Genomic DNA, 14,163 nt, shown 5'->3' on the forward strand with positions numbered 1-14,163 from the left:
GGTTTCTGGTGCGCTCCGAAGTGGGGTTATTGGAGCGGCCCCTCTTTTTTTGTCCGAGCGTTTGGTGGGGTTGCGCGCCCTGGTGGGCACCATGGTGCGCACCAAGGAGCGCTCCGAAGTGTGCTCCAAGGTGCGGCGTGCACGAAGTCGGAGCCCGGTTTGCCCCGGGTGCGCACCTCGCGTGCACCTTCGCCGCGGTGGGCACCATGGCGTGCACGAAGTCGGAGCCCGGTTTGCCCCGGGTGCGCACCTCGCGTGCACCTTCGCCGGGGTGGGCACCTCGGCTGGGTTGCGCGCCCTGGTGCGCACCAAGGAGCGCTCCGAAGTGTGCTCCAAGGTGCGGCGTGCACGAAGTCGGAGCCCGGTTTGCCCCGGGTGCGCACCTCGCGTGCACCTTGGCGCGGTGGGCACCATGGCGTGCACGAAGTCGGAGCCCGGTTTGCCCCGGGTGCGCACCCCGCGTGCACCTTCGCCGGGGTGGGCACCTCGGCTGGGTTGCGCGCCCTGGTGCGCACCAAGGAGCGCTCCGAAGTGTGCTCCAAGGTGCGGCGTGCACGAAGTCGGAGCCCGGTTTGCCCCGGGTGCGCACCTCGCGTGCACCTTCGCCGCGGTGGGCACCTTGGCTGGGTTGGGCACCATTGAGCGCTCCGAAGTGTGCTCCAAGGTGCGCACCATGGCCCTCCAAGGTGCGCAGCATGGCGTGCACGAAGTCGGAGCCCGGTTTGCCCCGGGTGCGCACCTCGCGTGCACCTTCGCCAGGGTGGGCACCTCGGTGCGCACACCTTCTCAATGTTTTCTTGCCTTTTCTGGAAATTGGTGAAGGCAGCGCATCAAAGGTGCGCACCTCGGTGTGCTCCGAGGTGCGAACCCGAGAGCGCTCCGAGGTGCCCACGAAGTCGAAAGTCGGGTTAATTGCATTGTTTTCCCCGGGTGCGCTCCGAGGTGCGCAACATCGGTGCGCACCAAGGAGGGCTCCGAAGTGTGCTCCAAGGTGCGCACGATTCGGAGCTCGGTTTGCCCGGGGTGCGCACACCTTGGCTGGGTTGCGCACCCTTTGTGCGCTCCAAGGTGCGCACGAAGTCGGAGCTCGGTTTGCCCCGGGTGCGCACCTTCGCCAGGGTGCGCACCTTGATGCGCACGCCTTGGCTGGGCTGCGCACCTTGGTGGGCGCCATGGTGCGCACCTTTCGTGCGCTCCAAGGTGCGCACGAAGTCGAAGCTCGGTTTGCCCCGGGTGCGCACCTTGGTGGGCGCCATGGTGCACTCCGAGGTGCCCAAGATTGGTGCGCACCAAGGAGCGCTCCGAAGTGCGCTCCAAGGTGCGCAGGTGCGCGCGAAGTCGAAAGTTGGGTTAATTGTCCGGTTTGCCTCGGGTGCGCACCTTGCGTGCACCTTCGCCAGGGTGGGCGCCTTGGTGCGCACACCTTGGCTGGGCTGCGCACCCGGGCGCGCACACCTTGGCACCCGCGTTTCCTTCATTTTAAATTTTTTTTTTTTACAATCTCTCAAGTGGGAAATTCTATAATCTCAACTTTTTTTGCCTTTTCAGGAAACTTTTGAATGGAGCGCATCATTGGTGCGCTCCGAAGTGTGCTCCAAGGTGCGCACCTCTGGTGTGCTCCAAAGCTCTCTCCAGCTGCGTGCACCTGCCCCGGCCGCGCACCCGGCCCCGCCCAGCTTCGCTCACCTGTCCCGGGCGTCTGGTGCGGAACCTTAGAGTAAGAAACATCACCGTGCACCTTGGCCAACGTGCGCGACTCGACCGAGCGCGCACTGGCCGAGGTGCACACCGATTTCACCTGGGTGCGCGCGCAGCACCTCGGGCGCACCGGGGTGCGCGCACAACGCCCGGGTTGCACCGTGGCCTGTGTGCTCGGGGCGCCTCGGGTGCGCGCTCGGTGTCGCCCCCGCGCGCGCGGTAGTGCGGGCAGCGCACCCCGGCCCGGCCCGGCCCCGACGAGAACGCAAACGGGCAAAAGGTTTATTCAAATAGCATTGCGACGCCCGGCGAAAAACTAAAAAAGGGTGCAACACCGGGACTTCCCGGGAGGTCACCCATCCCAGTACTACTCCGGCCCAAGCGCGCTTAACTGCGGAGTTCTGATGGGATCCGGTGCACTAACGCTGGTATGATCGCACCCGTTATGAGCTTGTCGCAGTGTGTACTTAGCAAACCGCGACCCACGTGCGAATCCACCCCGGCCACCCACCCCCGTCGAGGTGCACACCCTCCCTCGCGAAGTGCGCCCCGTTCGCCAAGTGTGAGCCCTGCCCGGGTGCGCGCACCTTGCTAGGGCGTCGGGTGTGCACCCGGCCCGGCCTACGTGCGTGCACCTGGACGGGGCGTCGTGTGCGTGCAGTGTCCCGTCTGCAACGCGGTGCCCACACACCACCTCGGGCGCAACGACCTGCGCTCACATGTGGGCCGAGTGCACCTTGGTGCATGTTCGGGGCGCCTCGGGTGCACGCTCGATCTTGCCCCGGTGCACCAAGGCGCTCGGTTTGCCCCGGGTGCGCACTTGGTGCAAGGTGGGCACCCAAAATAGGGATCAAGCACCAAAACACAAGTTTCGGGATGCAAAATGGGACCCAAGGACCACAAATGCGTTCCAAGACCCATGATGGGTCCACGAGAACAAAAATGTGTTCCGAGACTTAATAAACAAATATTGGGTTTTAGGAGAAGAAACATGCTCTGATGCCCAAAACGAGAATCGACCCCGAAAAGGCCACAGGCCAAAAGTGGGATGCGAGACAAAAAAAAATGGGACCCGAGGACCAAAATTGGGTTCCCAGGTCGAAGACAGGGCAACCGGACAAGAAACGACCTCTAAGGCTCGAAATGAGTCCCGACGACTAAAACTTGACAAGAAGCACCCATCAGGCACCCAACTCGACACCCATGGGATGCCGACCCACCCGGGCTTCCACCTAGCACACCTTGGCACCCACCCACCCTCGCACCCAACCTCGCACCCAACTTAGCACCTTTGAACCCACATTGGCACTCACCCTGACCCTGGCACCTTGGAACCCACATTGGCACTCACCTTGACCCTGGCACCCACCTTTGCACTCACCTTGGGACCCACCCTGGCTCCCACCTCGGCACCCACCCAGACACCCACCTTGGTTCCTTGGCACCCACCTTGGATCCTTGGCACCCACCCCGACACCCACCTTGGCACGCAACTTGGCTACTTGCCACCCACCTTGGCTCCTTGACGCCCACCCCGACAACCACCCCGTGACCTACCCTGGCTAGGGTTGGTGCACACCCACCCTGGTGCCCACCTTGGCACCCACCCCATGACCCACCTTGGCACGCACCTTAGTACCCACCCCGTTACCCACCCTAGGACCCACCCCGTGACCCACCTTGGCCAGGGTGGGTGCCTTGGTGCGCACAACTTGCCTGGGCTGCACACCAGGGCGGGCTCAAGATGGCACCCGCGTTCCGTTTTTTTCACTATCTTTCAAAACGGAAATTTTAAAATCTCGTTTTTTTTTTTTTTTTGCCTTTTCTGGAAATTAGTGAAGGCAGCGCATCAAAGGTGCGCAATGCTGGTGCGAACCCGGGAGCGCTCCGATGTGTGCTCCAAGGTGCGGCGTGCACGAAGTCCGAGCCCGGCTTGCCCCGGGTGCGCACCTCGCGTGCACCTTCGCCGGGGTGAGCACCTTGGCTGGGTTGCGCGCCCTGGTGCGCACCAAGGAGCGCTCTGAAGTGTGCTCCAAGGTGCGGCGTGCACGAAGTCGGAGCTCGGTTTGCCCCGGGTGTGCACCTCGGGTGCGCACCTCGCGTGCACCTTCGCTGCGGTGGGCACCTTGGCTGGGTTGCGCGCCTTGGTGGGCACCATGCAGTGCACGAAGTCGGAGCCCGGTTTGCCCCGGGCGCGCACCTCCGCCAGGGTGGGCACCTTGGTGCGCACAACTTGCCTGGGCTGCGCACCAGGAAGGGCTCAAGATGGCACCCGCGTTCCGTTTTTTTCACTATCTTTCAGAACGGAAATTTTAAAATATCGTTTTTTTTTGCCTTTTCTGGAAATTAGTGAAGGCAGCGCATCAAAGGTGCGCAACGCTGGTGCGAACCTGGGAGCGCTCCGATGTGTGCTCCAAGGTGCGGCGTGCACGAAGTCGGAGCCCGGTTTGCCCCGGGTGCGCCCTGGTGGGCACCATGGTGCGCACCAAGGAGCGCTCCGAAGTGTGCTCCAAGGTGCGGCCTGCACGAAGTCGGAGCCCGGTTTGCCCCGGGTGTGCACCGCGGGTGGGCACCTTGGTGCGCATGCCTTGCCTGGGCTGCGCACCAGGGCGGGCTCAAGATGGCACCCGCGTTCCGTTTTTTTCACTATCTTTCAAAACGGAAATTTTAAAATCTCATTTTTTTTTGCCTTTTCTGGAAATTAGTGAAGGCAGCGCATCAAAGGTGCGCACCTCGCTGCCCACCACGGTGCGCAACGCCGGTGGGCACCCGGGAGTGCTTCGAAGTGTGCTCCAAGGTGCTGCGTGCACGTTGTCGGAGCCCGGTTTGCCCCGGGTGCGCACCTCGCGTGCACCTTCGTCGGGGTGGGCACCTTGGCTGGGTTTGCCCCGGCTGCGCTCCGAAGCGGGGTTATTGGAGCGCCGCCTCTTTTTTTGTCGGAGCGTTTGGTGGGGTTTCTCGCATTGGCTCTTCCCAGGCCCGGTTGCCACCCTGGCGCGCACGAAGTCGGAAGTAGGGTTAATTGCCCGGGTGCGCACCTTTGCCAGGGTGGGCACCTTACCTGGGCTGTGCACCAGGGCGGGCTCAAGATGGCACCCGCGTTCCGTTTTTTTCACTATCTTTCAAAACGGAAATTTTAAAATCTCCTCTTTTTTTTGCCTTTTCTGGAAATTAGTGAAGGCAGCGCATCAAAGGTGCGCACCTCGCTGCCCACCTTGGTGTGCTCTGAGGTGCGCACCCGGGAGCGCTACGAAGTGTGCTCCAAGGTGCGGCGTGCACGTTGTCGGAGCCCGGTTTGCCCCGGGTGCGCACCTCGCCTGCACCTTGGCCGGGGTGGGCACCCTGGCTGGGTTTGCCCAGGGTGCGCTCCGAAGCGGGGTTACTGGAGCGCCCCCTCTTTTTTTGTCAGAGCGTTTGGTGGGGTTTCTCGCATTGGCTCTTCCCAGGCCCGGTTGTTGGGTGCGCTCCCACCCTGGCGCGCGCGAAGTTGGAAGTTGGGTTAATTGCCCGGGCGCGCACCTTCGCCAGGGTGGGCACCTTGGTGCGCACACCTTGGCTGGGCTGCGCACCAGGGCGGGCTCAAGATGGCACCAGCATTCCCTTTTTCTCACTATCTTTCAAAACGGAAATTTTAAAATCTCGTTTTCTTTTGCCTTTTATGGAAATTAGTGAAGGCATCGCATCAAAGGTGCGCACCTCGCTGCCCACCTTGGTGTGCTCCGAGGTGCCCACCACGGTGCGCTCCGAGGTGCCCACCACGGTGCGCAACGCCGGTGCGAACCCGGGAGCGCCCCGATGTGTGCTCCAAGGTGCGGCGTGCACGAAGCCGGACCCCGGTTTGCCCCGGGTGCGCACCTCGCGTGCACCTTGGTGCGCACACCTTGGCTGGGTTGCGCGGCCTGGTGGGCACCATGGTGCGCACCAAGGAGCGCTCCGAAGTGTGCTCCAAGGTGCGGCGTGCACGAAGTCCTAGCCCGGTTTGCCCCGGGTGCGCACCTTCGCCGCGGTGGGCACCATGGCGTGCACGAAGTCGGAGCCCGGTTTGCCCCGGGTGCGCACCTCGCGTGCACCTTCGCCGGGGTGGGCACCTCGGCTGGGTTGCGCGCCCTGGTGCGCACCAAGGAGCGCTCCGAAGTGTGCTCCAAGGTGCGGCGTGCACGAAGTCGGAGCCCGGTTTGCCCCGGGTGCGCACCTTCGCCGCGGTGGGCACCCTGGTGCGCACCATGGCGTGCACGAAGTCGGAGCCCGGTTTGCCCCGGGTGCGCACCTCGCGTGCACCTTCGGTGGGGTTGCGCGCCCTGGTGCGCACCAAGGAGCGCTCCGAAGTGTGCTCCAAGGTGCGGCGTGCACGAAGTCGGAGCCCGGTTTGCCCCGGGTGCGCACCTCGCGTGCACCTTCGGCGGGGTTGCGCGCCCTGGTGGGCACCATGGTGCGCACCAAGGAGCGCTCCGAAGTGTGCTCCAAGGTGCGGCGTGCACGAAGTCGGAGCCCGGTTTGCCCCGGGTGCGCACCTCGCGTGCACCTTCGCCGCGGTGGGCACCATGGCGTGCACGAAGTCGGAGCCCGGTTTGCCCCGGGTGCGCACCTCGCGTGCACCTTCGCCGCGGTGGGCACCATGGCGTGCACGAAGTCGGAGCCCGGTTTGCCCCGGGTGCGCACCTCGCGTGCACCTTCGCTGGGGTGGGCACCTCGGCTGGGTTGCGCGCCCTGGTGCGCACCAAGGAGCGCTCCGAAGTGTGCTCCAAGGTGCGGCGTGCACGAAGTCGGAGCCCGGTTTGCCCCGGGTGCGCACCTCGCGTGCACCTTCGCCGCGGTGGGCACCATGGCGTGCACGAAGTCGGAGCCCGGTTTGCCCCGGGTGCGCACCCCGCGTGCACCTTCGCCGGGGTGGGCACCTCGGCTGGGTTGCGCGCCCTGGTGCGCACCAAGGAGCGCTCCGAAGTGTGCTCCAAGGTGCGGCGTGCACGAAGTCGGAGCCCGGTTTACCCCGGGTGCGCACCTCGCGTGCACCTTCGCCGCGGTGGGCACCTTGGCTGGGTTGGGCACCATTGAGCGCTCCGAAGTGTGCTCCAAGGTGCGCACCATGGCCCTCCAAGGTGCGCAGCATGGCGTGCACGAAGTCGGAGCCCGGTTTGCCCCGGGTGCGCACCTCGCGTGCACCTTCGCCAGGGTGGGCACCTCGGTGCGCACACCTTCTCAATGTTTTCTTGCCTTTTCTGGAAATTGGTGAAGGCAGCGCATCAAAGGTGCGCACCTCGGTGTGCTCCGAGGTGCGAACCCGAGAGCGCTCCGAGGTGCCCACGAAGTCGAAAGTCGGGTTAATTGCATTGTTTTCCCCGGGTGCGCTCCGAGGTGCGCAACATCGGTGCGCACCAAGGAGGGCTCCGAAGTGTGCTCCAAGGTGCGCACGATTCGGAGCTCGGTTTGCCCGGGGTGCGCACACCTTGGCTGGGTTGCGCACCCTTTGTGCGCTCCAAGGTGCGCACGAAGTCGGAGCTCGGTTTGCCCCGGGTGCGCACCTTCGCCAGGGTGCGCACCTTGATGCGCACGCCTTGGCTGGGCTGCGCACCTTGGTGGGCGCCATGGTGCGCACCTTTCGTGCGCTCCAAGGTGCGCACGAAGTCGGAGCTCGGTTTGCCCCGGGTGCGCACCTTGGTGGGCGCCATGGTGCACTCCGAGGTGCCCAAGATTGGTGCGCACCAAGGAGCGCTCCGAAGTGCGCTCCAAGGTGCGCAGGTGCGCGCGAAGTCGAAAGTTGGGTTAATTGTCCGGTTTGCCTCGGGTGCGCACCTTGCGTGCACCTTCGCCAGGGTGGGCGCCTTGGTGCGCACACCTTGGCTGGGCTGCGCACCCGGGCGCGCACACCTTGGCACCCGCGTTTCCTTCATTTTAAATTTTTTTTTTTTACAATCTCTCAAGTGGGAAATTCTATAATCTCAACTTTTTTTGCCTTTTCAGGAAACTTTTGAATGGAGCGCATCATTGGTGCGCTCCGAAGTGTGCTCCAAGGTGCGCACCTCTGGTGTGCTCCAAAGCTCTCTCCAGCTGCGTGCACCTGCCCCGGCCGCGCACCCGGCCCCGCCCAGCTTCGCTCACCTGTCCCGGGCGTCTGGTGCGGAACCTTAGAGTAAGAAACATCACCGTGCACCTTGGCCAACGTGCGCGACTCGACCGAGCGCGCACTGGCCGAGGTGCACACCGATTTCAACTGGGTGCGCGCGCAGCACCTCGGGCGCACCGGGGTGCGCGCACAACGCCCGGGTTGCACCGTGGCCTGTGTGCTCGGGGCGCCTCGGGTGCGCGCTCGGTGTCGCCCCCGCGCGCGCGGTAGTGCGGGCAGCGCACCCCGGCCCGGCCCGGCCCCGACGAGAACGCAAACGGGCAAAAGGTTTATTCAAATAGCATTGCGACGCCCGGCGAAAAACTAAAAAAGGGTGCAACACCGGGACTTCCCGGGAGGTCACCCATCCCAGTACTACTCCGGCCCAAGCGCGCTTAACTGCGGAGTTCTGATGGGATCCGGTGCACTAACGCTGGTATGATCGCACCCGTTATGAGCTTGTCGCAGTGTGTACTTAGCAAACCGCGACCCACGTGCGAATCCACCCCGGCCACCCACCCCCGTCGAGGTGCACACCCTCCCTCGCGAAGTGCGCCCCGTTCGCCAAGTGTGAGCCCTGCCCGGGTGCGCGCACCTTGCTAGGGCGTCGGGTGTGCACCCGGCCCGGCCTACGTGCGTGCACCTGGACGGGGCGTCGTGTGCGTGCAGTGTCCCGTCTGCAACGCGGTGCCCACACACCACCTCGGGCGCAACGACCTGCGCTCACATGTGGGCCGAGTGCACCTTGGTGCATGTTCGGGGCGCCTCGGGTGCACGCTCGATCTTGCCCCGGTGCACCAAGGCGCTCGGTTTGCCCCGGGTGCGCACTTGGTGCAAGGTGGGCACCCAAAATAGGGATCAAGCACCAAAACACAAGTTTCGGGATGCAAAATGGGACCCAAGGACCACAAATGCGTTCCAAGACCCATGATGGGTCCACGAGAACAAAAATGTGTTCCGAGACTTAATAAACAAATATTGGGTTTTAGGAGAAGAAACATGCTCTGATGCCCAAAACGAGAATCGACCCCGAAAAGGCCACAGGCCAAAAGTGGGATGCGAGACAAAAAAAAATGGGACCCGAGGACCAAAATTGGGTTCCCAGGTCGAAGACAGGGCAACCGGACAAGAAACGACCTCTAAGGCTCGAAATGAGTCCCGACGACTAAAACTTGACAAGAAGCACCCATCAGGCACCCAACTCGACACCCATGGGATGCCGACCCACCCGGGCTTCCACCTAGCACACCTTGGCACCCACCCACCCTCGCACCCAACCTCGCACCCAACTTAGCACCTTTGAACCCACATTGGCACTCACCCTGACCCTGGCACCTTGGAACCCACATTGGCACTCACCTTGACCCTGGCACCCACCTTTGCACTCACCTTGGGACCCACCCTGGCTCCCACCTCGGCACCCACCCAGACACCCACCTTGGTTCCTTGGCACCCACCTTGGATCCTTGGCACCCACCCCGACACCCACCTTGGCACGCAACTTGGCTACTTGCCACCCACCTTGGCTCCTTGACGCCCACCCCGACAACCACCCCGTGACCTACCCTGGCTAGGGTTGGTGCACACCCACCCTGGTGCCCACCTTGGCACCCACCCCATGACCCACCTTGGCACGCACCTTAGTACCCACCCCGTTACCCACCCTAGGACCCACCCCGTGACCCACCTTGGCCAGGGTGGGTGCCTTGGTGCGCACAACTTGCCTGGGCTGCACACCAGGGCGGGCTCAAGATGGCACCCGCGTTCCGTTTTTTTCACTATCTTTCAAAACGGAAATTTTAAAATCTCGTTTTTTTTTTTTTTTTGCCTTTTCTGGAAATTAGTGAAGGCAGCGCATCAAAGGTGCGCAATGCTGGTGCGAACCCGGGAGCGCTCCGATGTGTGCTCCAAGGTGCGGCGTGCACGAAGTCCGAGCCCGGCTTGCCCCGGGTGCGCACCTCGCGTGCACCTTCGCCGGGGTGAGCACCTTGGCTGGGTTGCGCGCCCTGGTGCGCACCAAGGAGCGCTCTGAAGTGTGCTCCAAGGTGCGGCGTGCACGAAGTCGGAGCTCGGTTTGCCCCGGGTGTGCACCTCGGGTGCGCACCTCGCGTGCACCTTCGCTGCGGTGGGCACCTTGGCTGGGTTGCGCGCCTTGGTGGGCACCATGCAGTGCACGAAGTCGGAGCCCGGTTTGCCCCGGGCGCGCACCTCCGCCAGGGTGGGCACCTTGGTGCGCACAACTTGCCTGGGCTGCGCACCAGGAAGGGCTCAAGATGGCACCCGCGTTCCGTTTTTTTCACTATCTTTCAGAACGGAAATTTTAAAATATCGTTTTTTTTTGCCTTTTCTGGAAATTAGTGAAGGCAGCGCATCAAAGGTGCGCAACGCTGGTGCGAACCTGGGAGCGCTCCGATGTGTGCTCCAAGGTGCGGCGTGCACGAAGTCGGAGCCCGGTTTGCCCCGGGTGCGCCCTGGTGGGCACCATGGTGCGCACCAAGGAGCGCTCCGAAGTGTGCTCCAAGGTGCGGCCTGCACGAAGTCGGAGCCCGGTTTGCCCCGGGTGTGCACCGCGGGTGGGCACCTTGGTGCGCATGCCTTGCCTGGGCTGCGCACCAGGGCGGGCTCAAGATGGCACCCGCGTTCCGTTTTTTTCACTATCTTTCAAAACGGAAATTTTAAAATCTCATTTTTTTTTGCCTTTTCTGGAAATTAGTGAAGGCAGCGCATCAAAGGTGCGCACCTCGCTGCCCACCACGGTGCGCAACGCCGGTGGGCACCCGGGAGTGCTTCGAAGTGTGCTCCAAGGTGCTGCGTGCACGTTGTCGGAGCCCGGTTTGCCCCGGGTGCGCACCTCGCGTGCACCTTCGTCGGGGTGGGCACCTTGGCTGGGTTTGCCCCGGCTGCGCTCCGAAGCGGGGTTATTGGAGCGCCGCCTCTTTTTTTGTCGGAGCGTTTGGTGGGGTTTCTCGCATTGGCTCTTCCCAGGCCCGGTTGCCACCCTGGCGCGCACGAAGTCGGAAGTAGGGTTAATTGCCCGGGTGCGCACCTTTGCCAGGGTGGGCACCTTACCTGGGCTGTGCACCCGGGCGGGCTCAAGATGGCACCCGCGTTCCGTTTTTTTCACTATCTTTCAAAACGGAAATTTTAAAATCTCCTCTTTTTTTTGCCTTTTCTGGAAATTAGTGAAGGCAGCGCATCAAAGGTGCGCACCTCGCTGCCCACCTTGGTGTGCTCTGAGGTGCGCACCCGGGAGCGCTACGAAGTGTGCTCCAAGGTGCGGCGTGCACGTTGTCGGAGCCCGGTTTGCCCCGGGTGCGCACCTCGCCTGCACCTTGGCCGGGGTGGGCACCCTGGCTGGGTTTGCCCAGGGTGCGCTCCGAAGCGGGGTTACTGGAGCGCCCCCTCTTTTTTTGTCAGAGCGTTTGGTGGGGTTTCTCGCATTGGCTCTTCCCAGGCCCGGTTGTTGGGTGCGCTCCCACCCTGGCGCGCGCGAAGTTGGAAGTTGGGTTAATTGCCCGGGCGCGCACCTTCGCCAGGGTGGGCACCTTGGTGCGCACACCTTGGCTGGGCTGCGCACCAGGGCGGGCTCAAGATGGCACCAGCATTCCCTTTTTCTCACTATCTTTCAAAACGGAAATTTTAAAATCTCGTTTTCTTTTGCCTTTTATGGAAATTAGTGAAGGCATCGCATCAAAGGTGCGCACCTCGCTGCCCACCTTGGTGTGCTCCGAGGTGCCCACCACGGTGCGCTCCGAGGTGCCCACCACGGTGCGCAACGCCGGTGCGAACCCGGGAGCGCCCCGATGTGTGCTCCAAGGTGCGGCGTGCACGAAGCCGGACCCCGGTTTGCCCCGGGTGCGCACCTCGCGTGCACCTTGGTGCGCACACCTTGGCTGGGTTGCGCGGCCTGGTGGGCACCATGGTGCGCACCAAGGAGCGCTCCGAAGTGTGCTCCAAGGTGCGGCGTGCACGAAGTCCTAGCCCGGTTTGCCCCGGGTGCGCACCTTCGCCGCGGTGGGCACCATGGCGTGCACGAAGTCGGAGCCCGGTTTGCCCCGGGTGCGCACCTCGCGTGCACCTTCGCCGGGGTGGGCACCTCGGCTGGGTTGCGCGCCCTGGTGCGCACCAAGGAGCGCTCCGAAGTGTGCTCCAAGGTGCGGCGTGCACGAAGTCGGAGCCCGGTTTGCCCCGGGTGCGCACCTTCGCCGCGGTGGGCACCCTGGTGCGCACCATGGCGTGCACGAAGTCGGAGCCCGGTTTGCCCCGGGTGCGCACCTCGCGTGCACCTTCGGCGGGGTTGCGCGCCCTGGTGCGCACCAAGGAGCGCTCCGAAGTGTGCTCCAAGGTGCGGCGTGCACGAAGTCGGAGCCCGGTTTGCCCCGGGTGCGCACCTCGCGTGCACCTTCGGCGGGGTTGCGCGCCCTGGTGGGCACCATGGTGCGCACCAAGGAGCGCTCCGAAGTGTGCTCCAAGGTGCGGCGTGCACGAAGTCGGAGCCCGGTTTGCCCCGGGTGCGCACCTCGCGTGCACCTTCGCCGCGGTGGGCACCATGGCGTGCACGAAGTCGGAGCCCGGTTTGCCCCGGGTGCGCACCTCGCGTGCACCTTCGCCGGGGTGGGCACCTCGGCTGGGTTGCGCGCCCTGGTGCGCACCAAGGAGCGCTCCGAAGTGTGCTCCAAGGTGCGGCGTGCACGAAGTCGGAGCCCGGTTTGCCCCGGGTGCGCACCTCGCGTGCACCTTCGCCGCGGTGGGCACCATGGCGTGCACGAAGTCGGAGCCCGGTTTGCCTCGGGTGCGCACCCCGCGTGCACCTTCGCCGGGGTGGGCACCTCGGCTGGGTTGCGCGCCCTGGTGCGCACCAAGGAGCGCTCCGAAGTGTGCTCCAAGGTGCGGCGTGCACGAAGTCGGAGCCCGGTTTGCCCCGGGTGCGCACCTCGCGTGCACCTTCGCCGCGGTGGGCACCTTGGCTGGGTTGGGCACCATTGAGCGCTCCGAAGTGTGCTCCAAGGTGCGCACCATGGCCCTCCAAGGTGCGCAGCATGGCGTGCACGAAGTCGGAGCCCGGTTTGCCCCGGGTGCGCACCTCGCGTGCACCTTCGCCAGGGTGGGCACCTCGGTGCGCACACCTTCTCAATGTTTTCTTGCCTTTTCTGGAAATTGGTGAAGGCAGCGCATCAAAGGTGCGCACCTCGGTGTGCTCCGAGGTGCGAACCCGAGAGCGCTCCGAGGTGCCCACGAAGTCGAAAGTCGGGTTAATTGCATTGTTTTCCCCGGGTGCGCTCCGAGGTGCGCAACATCGGTGCGCACCAAGGAGGGCTCCGAAGTGTGCTCCAAGGTGCGCACGATTCGGAGCTCGGTTTGCCCGGGGTGCGCACACCTTGGCTGGGTTGCGCACCCTTTGTGCGCTCCAAGGTGCGCACGAAGTCGGAGCTCGGTTTGCCCCGGGTGCGCACCTTCGCCAGGGTGCGCACCTTGATGCGCACGCCTTGGCTGGGCTGCGCACCTTGGTGGGCGCCATGGTGCGCACCTTTCGTGCGCTCCAAGGTGCGCACGAAGTCGGAGCTCGGTTTGCCCCGGGTGCGCACCTTGGTGGGCGCCATGGTGCACTCCGAGGTGCCCAAGATTGGTGCGCAACAAGGAGCGCTCCGAAGTGCGCTCCAAGGTGCGCAGGTGCGCGCGAAGTCGAAAGTTGGGTTAATTGTCCGGTTTGCCTCGGGTGCGCACCTTGCGTGCACCTTCGCCAGGGTGGGCGCCTTGGTGCGCACACCTTGGCTGGGCTGCGCACCCGGGCGCGCACACCTTGGCACCCGCGTTTCCTTCATTTTAAATTTTTTTTTTTTACAATCTCTCAAGTGGGAAATTCTATAATCTCAACTTTTTTTGCCTTTTCAGGAAACTTTTGAATGGAGCGCATCATTGGTGCGCTCCGAAGTGTGCTCCAAGGTGCGCACCTCTGGTGTGCTCCAAAGCTCTCTCCAGCTGCGTGCACCTGCCCCGGCCGCGCACCCGGCCCCGCCCAGCTTCGCTCACCTGTCCCGGGCGTCTGGTGCGGAACCTTAGAGTAAGAAACATCACCGTGCACCTTGGCCAACGTGCGCGACTCGACCGAGCGCGCACTGGCCGAGGTGCACACCGATTTCACCTGGGTGCGCGCGCAGCACCTCGGGCGCACCGGGGTGCGCGCACAACGCCCGGGTTGCACCGTGGCCTGTGTGCTCGGGGCGCCTCGGGTGCGCGCTCGGTGTCGCCCCCGCGCGCGCGGTAGTGCGGGCAGCGCACCCCGGCCCGGCCCGGCCCCGACGAGAACGCAAACGGGCAAAAGGTTTATTCAAATAGCATTGCGACGCCCGGCGAAAAACTAAGAA

At 64.0% G+C, this 14,163-nt stretch overlaps 2 non-coding genes across 2 annotated transcripts; both read right to left on the reverse strand.

Annotated features, from left to right (window-relative positions):
- Positions 1 to 2,021: 2,021 nt before the first annotated feature.
- On the reverse strand, positions 2,022 to 2,140 carry LOC131867640 (5S ribosomal RNA). The gene has a single exon (XR_009366192.1). It is a non-coding gene; the product is annotated as a 5S ribosomal RNA (ribosomal RNA).
- Positions 2,141 to 8,129: 5,989 nt separating this feature from the next.
- Positions 8,130 to 8,248, reverse strand: LOC131867641 (5S ribosomal RNA). The gene has a single exon (XR_009366193.1). It is a non-coding gene; the product is annotated as a 5S ribosomal RNA (ribosomal RNA).
- Between the last annotated feature and the right edge of the window lie 5,915 nt (positions 8,249 to 14,163).

Source organism: Cryptomeria japonica, unplaced genomic scaffold, assembly GCF_030272615.1.
Source record: "Cryptomeria japonica unplaced genomic scaffold, Sugi_1.0 HiC_scaffold_176, whole genome shotgun sequence".
Classification (NCBI taxonomy): Eukaryota; Viridiplantae; Streptophyta; class Pinopsida; order Cupressales; family Cupressaceae; genus Cryptomeria; species Cryptomeria japonica.